Raw genomic sequence first — 12365 nt, 5'->3', positions numbered from 1 at the left:
ATATCAGCTGCTGTATAGACTGCATCCCCTTTGCCCCTTTCCATATGCCCTCTCTTGTCTACTTTCACTTTCCTCCTATAGCTTGCACTAACAGCTATCTAATCGTCAGTGACACGTCTTTTTGCCCACTCGCCTCCTCTGATGAAACACCTTAAGTGCAGAGATCACAGGAGAATATTTGTTGAATATGTCCAAGTATGTCCCCTCTGTCAGCTAAGCTGTGTGATGTCCAGGCGAGCTGCCACAGTGTACTGTATCCCATATATCACCTCCCATTCACGCTGCCACAGCCCCCTGCCACTGTTACTATAAATACAACCAGCTGTGTTTCCATTATTAATGCAACAAGACGCCCAAGCCTTCCCCGGCCTGCACAACGCCGATTCATCATCTCTCATAAACTTTAAAACACCCACTGCTGCCTACTGCTGGTGCAAACGAACACACAGCGAGCAGGTGCATGGTGCACGCACACACACCAACTCACACTTCTCTCCATGACAAGTTCACTGTTGAAGGAGGAGGCAGGCAGAGAGAGAAAATCAGGATGAAAACCAAAAATAACACATTGCATCTTGATGACAGACCGGTTGCAATTGGACTGTAATGAGATATGGAAGCAGAGGGCTGCCGCTCAGCGGAGGTGAATTGAATTAGACTCTATTCTTTCTTGCAGTAACAAATTGAGATACGGTAATGTAGTTTAAAGGAGGTTACATAGGCAGAAGAAATTAAGCTTTGTTTTTCAAATGCCATAGTTTATCACTACAGTCAAACAAGAAAAGCCAAGCTATAGCTAGCTGAAGGTTTCACGAGGTCTGTCCTAAAGAATGTCTAAATAACGAGCATGTTCACCTATCACTACCCAGCACGGGTCAGATAGCGACATTACCTGTTTATAGGGGCCAATGAGACGATAGCTTAGAACAAATAGGGCCCGGTGATACTCAAGGGGTTTTTTTGTACTTTGCTTCATGTCTTTGGGGTCAAGATAAAAGATTAATTTTGGACTTTTTAACAACAATCACATCTGTTGCCGCAGTCATAAAAGATGTGAAATAGTCACAAAAAAATAAATGAAACTGTTTGTAATCCTGGACAAAAATGGTCATGATTTTTTCAGCCAGTTAGCATAATTGTGGGCATCACCATGGCCACCAAGAAAACAGATCTTTAAAAGAAGTATTTGGCTTTTTTAACCAAACCATTATCTGTTTGTAAACCTAACACAGCAATTTTAACGTCTAAATCTAAGCCGAACCTTAAGATATACCTTAACCCCAGAGTAAAAGTTTTAATGCTTAGTCTTAATCAACTGACACAATTCTACTTAATAAATTTGAAAAAATATTGAATCGAGTAAGAAAAAAATGTTGTGTCTGATTTGAACTTGGGTATCTGGAAGGAGCAAAGAAATGATTCTCACCTACTCCTCTAAACATGAACTTTTTTATAAGTTAAAGGTCAAAAATATCATTTCAAGGTTTGTAGCTTGCGGACCCCAATGCAGACGTCTGAAAAAGGATTCATATTAATAATAGTAATGGAAAAGACTGCTAATTTAGTAACAACTAACTAAAATTTAACAGCGCAAGCACACATGAGAAAGAACATTGTATGACTCAAGAAAGAACTAAGACAAACCGAAGCTTTAAATTAGACGCAGGGCTATCAGGGAGACTGGAAACACCAGGGTAAGGAGACATAGCTGAAACTAATCAAGTCAATAACAAAGGAGGTAAAAGTAAAAGCAAGGCACAAGCTAAAGATGGTTAACAAAGTAAAATAGAAAGTAACTTCAAAGGGAACCTGATAACTTGACAACAAGGTCCAAGATGACACCTCAGAAACTGATTAAACTAAAAGGGATAGTATTCTCAATACTAAAGAAAACCAGATAACAGAAGTAGCAAGAACTAAAAGCTAATCGGAGCGTAGAGATTAAACAGAAAATAGCTGCAATAAGCACAAGCATAGAAAGAACCCTTACTGTAATTATAGAAATAAAGAAAATCTCAAAAGTTGAACTAAGAAGTCCGAACAGAAAACTTATAATAATTCAACAAAACCCACAGAGCACAGCATTTCATGTATAAATGGCAGTATGCATGTGAGATCACACAGATTTTAAAAATGACATTAAAAATAATGAAACGTTTGTGTTCAGAAACACAAATCAGTAGATCAAAGGTTGTGGGCATTTCACATGCACTGTAAGATTGAATTGGTCTTAGTTATCATTTGGAAACAAGCACCATCAGGTTGGTACTCTGTATATAAATAGTTAACAGACTGGTGTTTAAATAGCTTGAACAGTCAAAGCACATTCACTGTACATGAGCTGGAAAAAATCAGCCTGTAAGCAAAATAATAGGATACTAATTTAGTTTTTTCTTCAGACTTACAATTAACAACACATTTGCTAACATGAAATCTGGGCTTTTGTCTTCATGACAAGTTCAGTGATGAAGTAGCAAGCATACATAGAGGGAGAACCATCATTAAAACCAAAAATAACACATTGCATCTTGATGACAGCTCAGTTATAGTTTGACTTTAATAAGATATGGAAGCAGAGGGCCTCCGCTCAGTGGAGGTGAATTAAATTGGGCTTTATTCTTTGTTCCTCAGATTCAGTAACAAATTGAGATACAGTAAGAGGCAGAAGAGATTAAGTGGTTTTTTAATGTCATGGTTAATCACCCCAGTAGAAAATGCAGAGTCAAAAGCTAAACTATGGACAGCTGCGGGTGCTACCACAACAGAGACACGCTGGAACTGAACCAAAGCACCTTTCAATCACAAGGAGCAAACCTGACACCAGCTGAAGCTTGCACAAAGCATCAAGTGACACACAATGACAGCAATGTCAGTGGACATCTCAGCAACACCACAGAGGTCCTGGACTGAGCTGACAAGTTATGCTGCATTTATTCCAGCATAAGGACACTAACGACTGTCTAAAACATCATGAAACAATCCAAAATCTGCCAAACAAGACCACCTGTTGTTCAAAAATGGCTTGACGTCAACATATGCCAGCATTTGCCTGCTTCCGCTTACACATTTTACTCTGTGGTTAAAGCAGGCCTCTCACAGAGAGGAGAACATGAAGTACTCATTGTGGCTGGAAACACTTCTGAATGCTGCTCACGAGCCTATGAATCTGCAGGGAGACTAAAATTGGGATTTCCAGCAAAAACACAGACGTGTTTTTGTGTTTGAACTCATCTGAGATCAAAGAAAGAATCAAAATAGATTTTTTTCTGGAGATTTTTTATTATCCTTAACATTTTTCGGTTGTTAAAACACATGTAAAATATAAATGACTGTTTGGAAAAGTCAAATCAATCATTACTATGAAAAAAAATCCCATCCACTGGCATTTCAAGTGGAGCTACTATGCTTCTCCTTCTTCTCTGTCATCCATATGTAAAGTTCTGACAGTGAAGTTTTATATTAAAGATGTTTGAAGTTTAAACTACAAATTACAACTACTCCATATGAGCCAAAAGTTCAGTCATCAGACTGCTCTAAATGATTTATTTAAGCCCTTTTTTTCTACTCTTGGTTCCGAATGATGTCAGTGAGAAAGGATATCCCTAATATGGTTGTTATTTACAAGCGACAGCCAATCAGAAGTAAGCTGTCCTAAAAGGAAGAAGAACAGAACTAAAACAGCTTGTTTCAGACAATATTAAAAGTCTGTATCAAAGCTCAGAATCAGGTAAGTTAGCATTTTTTTTTCAACTGTTAATCAAGCAAAGCTACTCAAAGTCTAAGAAATAAAAATATGGAGGTGGATATGGGCATTAATTTTCTGTATTGTTGTAGCTGCCAATCCCTGAGCTCGTATTTACCGCCTAAAAGCTGATACAAACAGTGCCTTCAAGTAGGAGGCTCATCTGCTGTCTTTCCCACAGGATCTAAATGCAGCATTACACCCTCCGGCTGATGCTTACACCGCTGCCTTCAGCTTTGTGCACAAATACACAAACACACAAATTACACCCCACCCTACACTCTGATCATCATCCTGGGCCAGCATTGCTCCACTGCCGCCATGCATTCACTGCCGCTGCTGCTAAATATAGCAACCCCACTTTGATGATGCAGTGGTTACTGTTGGGAGAGCTCAAAAAGCTTCCCCCCCACCCCCCCACCCCACCCCAGCCCATGCTTCTCAGTGGTGCAATTAGCTGTAATAAACTGAGAGTGAATTGATGATGCATGGAGGAGTCTGGTCAAAGCCCTCCACCCTCAAACTCCCAAAGAACCTCCCCTCTAATTACCACCAGCTGAGACAAGGTAGGAGAACGTGACAGAGTGAGAAAGAAACATAATATGCAAGACAAATGATAAGCACTTAAGAAAGTGATAACACACCCATCAGCTTTAACTGGACTGTTTTTAGTGCTCCGGCTGGCAGTGTGGAGAAATATTCTAACAACCTTCGTACTGAATGACTTAAATAGTTCTGGTGATCAGTGCCGTTAGATCAAAAATTTCATTTGCCATATGGTTTGGTATAAGATTTAGCACAGCAAAAACTACACAGTGACATTCTCATCAGACTCAACGGTGCTTTGAATAATAAAGTTGAAACCTCCAAAGCTGAAAAATGACTCGAGCAATAGATGTCAAAAACTGCAATTCCTCAACCTGCCACTTGGGGCTTGCTCCAGCGAGCCAATCCCCATTGACATTTATGTTAAAATGACCAACTTTTGTAATGGTGATTTTTTTCAAATAATAACACTTTTAATTGTATTAAAGGTGAAATATTGAATAATTAGAGGCATGGCCACTTCTAGTGGCAGACGTGTGCCAACTAGGCCGCTACCTTTGTTCCAGGCATCACACGAGCTCATTAGAGGCCACTAACGTTTGTGCTGGTGTAACCTTTTATAACGTTTCTAATGGGACTGTTTAATAAGCGCATGATCAGTTGTACTGGAGCTCATATAAGTTTGATATTTCATTTACCTGGTTGTGTATCGTTTTAACCAAGCTGATAAGTTAGCACTAAACTGTCTCGTTCAAATGTTCACTTTTGGTTTCAAAACCATCCAAGATGACAATGGTCAGTGGCTAGTGGGTGACATCCATTCATCTTTAATGATTCAAATGACCTAATTGTGTCTTTGAACATGCCAAACTGTCATGGCAAACATTGCTCTACCTGCAGAATCCAGCTCATACCTTTAGCTGTAGGACATGGGTGCAGAATTATATTAATCAAATAATAATAATATATCTCGATATGAAATGAGGTTATTTCATATTTGAAAAAATATTAATAATGTCACTGAAATTGAAACATTTTGAATAAAAAAATATTAACTAACAAGCTCCTCAAGCCCAAAAGCAGTTATTACAAGAGTTCCCAAATGTAATCGGTTACACAGCTCCACAAAAAAGAGCCAAATGAACAACCTTGTGTCCTAAGGATATGAGATACTTTGGAGAATTTTGAAATGCATTAGGTGTCCTTGTCACCGGGCCAGACTGAGATTCAAAAAGCTCCCGTGAAAATTGGCTTTCTCACTCACTCTATCAAAACTGAAATTTAAAGAGTAAACAGTGATGTTACTGAATCTGTTCTCTCTGCCACATGAAAGGCGACAGTCATGACGCACGGCGAGGCTGCACCCATCTTAGTCATAGTTGTACTAGCCGGCCTCTTCATTGAAAGCGGTGCCACGTGTGGCAGCCTTCGAAACATGCCAGGAAGGAAGTCCTTTTGCAGGTGAAAATTGAAAAAGAAAAAACAGGTTCACTTTGTCGCAGATATAAGTCTAGTTCTTCAAACTTCACTGCAATTTTCATCCGGGAGCTATAGCTGGTTTGTGCCGTCGGGCCACATGTGTGATGCTCCTAACTTTATAAGATAACACTCGAGCTACAATAATAATGGATTGCATTTATATAGCGCTTTTCGGGACCCCTCAAAGCGCTTTACAATGCCACTATTCATTCACTCTCACATTCATACACTGGTGAAGGCAGCTACAGTTGTAGCCACAGCTGCCCTGGGGCAGACTGACAGAAGCGAGGCTGCCATATCACGCCATCGGCCCCTCTGGCCATCACCAGGCGGCAGGTGAAGTGTCTTGCACAAGGACACAACAACCGAGACTGTCCGAGCCGGGGCTCGAACCGGCAACCTTCCGATTACAAGACGAACACCCACGAATGCCCCAATAAGCTAAAACTGTTGCCTAGACACAGCTTACATTTTTCTGTCTATAAATGCTGAGACCCACCTAAGCCATTATTAACCCATCACGTTACCATGCCAATGTCTTCCAGGTTCTATAGTTAGCAGAAAGATGGTAGCCATAGATTTCTGTTCACTTTACATTTTGAATATTAACCAAAGCCTCTAAAGCGACACTCACTGCTGACCATGTTCCACCTTCCAATCAAGTGGGAGGTGTTTCATGACAGACAAGCATCAGTTTTTTGCATCACGTCATGTGGAGAAAAATGGACTGTAAGTAATGATAGCACCTCTGTCTCCCAAACACCCTGACAGCCTATTAACACTAGACAGAACCATCACTCTGGTATGATGAAACAGGCGCAGACAGTAAAATGATTAATGGAAAAAGAGACAGAGCGAGTCACCAAGAGATAGGTGGATAGAGGTAAACGACACAGGAAAAGGAAAAAGAAGAGACAAGAGAGGGCAACGCTGAAGTAGGACAGAGCGCAGGGGAGGCCTGTCTGTCCCAGATCAGTCGTTTACATGAGATGGAGAAGGAATGAGTGAGACTGGAGGAAAAACAGAGAGAAAAGAGTGAGAGAGTAAACGACATGGCTAAATCTGGAGTTATGAAATACATCTCGCTCTGAGCAGTGTGGCAAATATTGAAAAGAAAGTCGTGCTGTACTCCCTGCGCTCGGGCAAATAAACCAGGAGAGACTGAAAATAAGAGACACAATCCCTTAGAGGAAACAAAGGCTTTGACAAGATGTCGCCACAACAACAACTGAACACAGGGATAATCAGTCCAAAAGTCACAACATTCATCCTCCTTCTTTCCTTCCCACGCCCCTGTGGATGAAGATTCAGTGCAAACATGGATTGAAATAATCCAATTAATTCCAATTAATCTAGATTTATCTCCGTCAAGGCCTGTTTTGCGGCCATGAGTCAGGTAAGCTCTGCCTTAGTGTACTGATAAATCCTCTTTTTGCCAAGCTTTGTTAAACTGAATGAGTGGCGAGAAGAGATTTTGGTCTCTTGATCCCCAAAGAGGGCTCTGCATGGGTGGAAATGTCAACTGTGCGCTGTGTATACAGTGGAACTAAAGTGCGCCGTTTCACAACACTTTACCAACCAAGAAGGAATTTGTGGTATTTTCCTGCTAACATGAGCTGAATGGCAATTCAGCTGTGAAGGGCATCCGATTGTGCCTGTTTGTTGGACCTTGCTCGCTTTGTGCCAAACAAGATCTGAAGTACAAACGACATGACAGTCAGTTAATCAACACTCCACAGAGGCGTCGGCCTGTTGAACCACATCGATTAAACTCGGCACCCAGGGAGCCAAAGTAACAGATTTAGATTCGGCCGATCTGGGCCGCATCTCCAAACTTCACTCCCTCAGACTCCTCTTTCTGTGTCACTCAGTGGATTCTGTACCAATATAACCAAACTGAGGACTAGTTAAACAAACTGGTTTCACTCCCTGATGACGAGGCAGAAACAAGAGATAATGGTGTGAACTAGTTCTTACTTTCTACAATCTCAGAAATAAGGGTAGATTTATACAGCACAAGCACCTAAAGGTAGAAACGTATACATATTATGGCCTGATCCCAACTAATTAAATGTGAGACATAGAAGGACAATGTGGAACACTAATAATGCTGAGAGTTAGCCTGACATGTTGATAGATGACTTAACAAATGATAAAGAGATCATGTGAAGCTACAGTTTCTTTTATGCTATGGCCTTTTTTGCACCTGTGTATTTGCTTGTGCTTTTCTTTCAGGTCATCTTGAAAGATGGATTGTCATCTTTGGATTTCAGTAGGAATCACATTTTTGAGCCTCGTTTTTCTTGTGAGGTGAAATATATATATATGGACACATGTTCACACACATATATATATGTAAAGCCAAAATCAAAATATGGGATACTGTGCCAGTATGTGGGACAGGGGAATAAGGGATATAAATGATGTGCACTGCCACATAAAGTGGGACACTTGTGTCCATAATACCTATGGGGGTCATGCAGGTTCTCAAGCAATAAAAAGCACGTTTGCAATTCTCATAAGGTGTAACATCAGAAAATCAGCTGTGTCCACCAACAGGGAATTAAAATATTAATTTCACTTGTAAATTTTAAGGATTTACTGTTTAGCTGGTTAGCACTGTAACCTCACAGCAAGATGGTTCAGGGTGTGAATACAGGCTGGGGCTTTTCAATGTGGCATTTGCATCCGTGCTCTCTGAGTACTCCAGTTTCCTCCCACAGTTCAGAAAAATGAAAGGTGTTAGGTTAATCAGTGATTTTAAATTGGACACAGGCGTGAATGTGAGTGCGAATGGCTGTCTGGCTCTATGTGTTAACCATCTGATAGACTGGCAACCTGCCCACAGTGTGCATTCACCCATATATGAACAGGTTGGAGGCTGCAGCCTCGTGCAACCCAGAACTGGATTGGGGAAGAAGACAGACGGACAGATGGATGAATGGATGAATGGATGGACGGACAGACGGACAGACGGACGGACGGGCGGAAGGATGGATGATGGATGGACAGATGGATGGATGATGGATGGACAGATGGATGGATGGACAGACGGACAGATGGATGGATGGATGGATGGATGGATGGATGGATGGATGGATGGATGGATGGATGGATGGACGGACAGACGGACAGACGGACGGACGGACAGGCGGAAGGATGGATGATGGATGGACAGATGGATGGATGATGGATGGACAGATGGATGGATGATGGATGGACAGATGGATGGACAGATGGATGGATGGATGGATGGATGGATGGATGGATGGATGGATGGATGGATGGATGGATGGACAGGTGGATGGATGGACAGACGGACAGGTGGATGGATGGATGGATGGATGGATCTTTAAACCTTGATCTGATTTCTATATCAGGAAGGTGCACATGTTCATGGATAAAGCTTTCGTCAATGGGACTAAAGGAGTTCTACACAAATGTCAGTTAATTTCCAAGTGTTTGAATGAATAAAACACTCAGTTTTATGGTACTCAGTTTTGCACCTTCATTTTTAAAAGTCTGTTATCTTTGTGGAAAAAAGCTGTCACCAGAGGTTCAAAATTCACGTCTGTAAGATGCAAACTCAAAGCACCGTGGCAGAATCTGGGATACTGCCCCATTGTACTCCTAAAGGTGCAACAAGGTACTGTATTTTATTTTTAGTGCATAAGAAACCTTTAATGGATAAATAAGACCTAGCTTGTCATATTACAGAGTACTTTAAACTTCAATTGTGAATTTTAACAGTGAATTTTCATCCTTGTATAACTTAAATGGCTACTATTGCATGCTACTGCTGTGGGCAAATAAAAAAGCGAGTGAAATCTTTATAGAGATCTTTATACTTGAAAAATCATTTTCAAGTATCAAGTATTTTTGTGATTTCCTGGCTTTTATAGAAGACTGACCTTCCAAGTTAGTCCTGTAAATGTGATATCTGTAATAACAGATCATCAGACACGGTGAAGAGTTACAGATGCTCATGAAACAAGAGCCTAATGCAGATAGACCATTATAATGGTAAATGGCCTGTATTTATATAGCGCTTTACTAGTCCCTAAGGACCCCAAAGCGCTTTACATATCCAGTCATCCACCCATTCACGCACACATTCACACACTGGTGATGGCAAGCTACATTGTAGCCACAGCCACCCTGGGGCACACTGACAGAGGTGAGGCTGCCGGACACTGGCGCCACCAGGCCCTCTGACCACCACCAGTAGGCAACGGGTGAAGTGTCTTGCCCAAGGACACAACAACCGAGACTGTCCAAGCCGGGGCTCGAACCGGCAACCTTCCGATTACAAGGCGACCTCCCAACTCTTGAGCCACGATCGCCCCACAGCCCTCTCTATGCAGAGACTCCATCGCCTATAAATCTCCCACAGAAAGTGTGGATTCGCCAATTAAATCGGAAACTTATGGCTTTGAATTGTGCCTGTGCAGACTGAAACTTATTACTTTTATATGAGCAAGTGAAGCGTCACTGACACTGATCTATGGAGAGCTGGTAGCGTGCGTTAGTGTGCAATGACTGCTTGACATCAGCATGTGATGAGTGCGTTTGAACTTAGAGCACCACTCAAAAGCAGAGACTGAGTTGTGTATCTGTTCACCAACACTTAACTCAATCCTCACTACAGAAAAGCCCTTCACTGTTATACATCAAGCCAGTCGATACGCTCCTCTAAAACCACAATTAATGCACTGATGGAAATTGATGGAAAGTGAAAATTTCCATTGTCTTGTGGACAAACCACATGCACTAAATAAATTGCACGTGTGACTTTTCATTATCGAGAACTCTTTTGTGTCTTTTCTTATGCAGCTAAAGTTTTGCTTCATTATGTTGAAATCCACCCCGCTGATCTGCACAACACAGAAACAGTTTGCGTGTAACTATGTATACCATGTAGACAGCCGTCACCTTTCTGTGCCGCCGTGTTCAGTAGAGACAAAGGCGTCTATAGATAGACTGAACTCAGTTGGCGAGATAATGACAGGACCAAACCAAACACATGTTCCCTGCTGGCAAGGTGACCCTTTTCTTGTAGAAGCAGTCGCTCAAGTGTGAGGAGAGCAGTTTGACATTAATATCTGCTGCTGTTTAATTCATGGCAAACCCACTGTGTCCACTCCATCGGTCCACACATTTCTAACGCAAACGCGCATCTGTGTCCACGCTCATCCATGCGTACCGTGCACTACTGCCAGTGTGTCGGGTTATCCAGAGTGGCTTTCTTGGTGATTTTTATGCACTGTTTAGCTTTTTAAATGTGAACACTGAGCAGTGAACTCCTTTGAGCAGCAGATTATCACCAATCGTTGGCATGCATGCAAATCTATGTGGGTGGGATTATCAGTTTGACACAATGATAAATCGAAAAGCTGGCGTATCTCATATTTTTGCCTTTTTTGGAGTAGCTGCACATACATTTACTCATTCCCCAGCTTGTCTTTTCTTATTCTTCCCTCCTCAACAAATGTTTGCTCCTCCAGTTCTGCTTTCTTCTTCTTCTTTTTTTGTTCGTCCCCACACTTTTTGCCCTCTTTTCTTTTCTCTCTCTATAAAGCTGTGAAACACTAAACTGGCTATAGCGCTGGCATGAGGAGTAATCCACTGTCAAATACTGCTCTGTTTGCCTTCCCCTGTGTCTGTGCATCCCTCAGCAGATCCTCTAGTTTTCCTGCAACTGCTGCATATTTTCCTTTAAAAGCTGGGACTCTGCATGCACAGACTGCCATGTGGCACAGGAATTAATGTTTCACATCAGTGCAGTAAACTTGAACATGCAAACCTCCTCCCTGCCTCCCACCTCCTGCTACACACACACACACACACACACCCTACAGACTCCACCACCATCTCTCCTCAAAAATAAAATCATACTCTCTCTTTTGCTTTGGCATGCACCCTACTCCATTTCCATGCATGTCAAGAAAAAAAAAAGGAAAAGCAGAAAAAGCCAGAAAACATTCTTACTGTCTTCTACAATCCCTGATGAATTACAGAAATCCCTCCTCTGGAAAAAAGGGGACAGAAGTAGAAAAGAGAGGAAGGAGGGGTAGGGGGAGCCCAGCGGTTGCCAGTTGCAGAGGAATAAGGAGTGAGTAGGGGTGAGCAGGAGGATGTAGTGAAAAGGAAAGAAAAAAAAGAAAAGACAATCACTGCTGCAACAATAAAGACCCTCCTCCTCCTCCACAACCGCCACCAGAACAAGAAATTACAAGGTGTCCGGCGTGCCGCTGTACGCGGAGGTATGGAGCATTATCCTCGGCTCCCAGCTCGTCCTCCAGCAGCGGCAGCAGCTCTGTAGTAACACTTCTCTCTCTTTGGTCCGGCAATCTCCCCATGCCTCGCTCACTATCCTCCCCTCCTCCCTCCCTCCTCTCAGCTTGTTCACAGTGCCCCCCGCTCCCTCTCGCTCCTCTCTCTCCTTCTACTGGTTGGCTGGCTGCTCTCCCTCGCCCCCCTCCCTCCCTTACCTCTCCGTCTCTCTGTCTCTCTCCATCCCTCCTTCTCTCTCTCCTCCATCATTACCCGGATACAAGGCATACCCCTCCCTCCTTACATCGGTCTCTCCTCTTTCTCT

At 42.3% G+C, this 12365-nt stretch overlaps 1 protein-coding gene across 1 annotated transcript in view; it reads right to left on the bottom strand.

The window, feature by feature from the left end:
* The window catches only part of shank1 (SH3 and multiple ankyrin repeat domains 1), a 104779-nt gene extending 92655 nt beyond the window's left edge, over positions 1–12124 (bottom strand). The window contains exon 1 of the mRNA XM_076883408.1: positions 11756–12124. The gene's annotated coding sequence lies outside the window, so the exon portion shown is untranslated. The remainder of the gene's footprint in view (positions 1–11755) is intronic.
* Between the last annotated feature and the right edge of the window lie 241 nt (positions 12125–12365).

This window comes from Maylandia zebra, linkage group LG4 (assembly GCF_041146795.1).
Source record: "Maylandia zebra isolate NMK-2024a linkage group LG4, Mzebra_GT3a, whole genome shotgun sequence".
NCBI classification, from domain to species: domain Eukaryota; kingdom Metazoa; phylum Chordata; class Actinopteri; order Cichliformes; family Cichlidae; genus Maylandia; species Maylandia zebra.
This window is presented reverse-complemented; position numbering and strand designations above follow the sequence as displayed.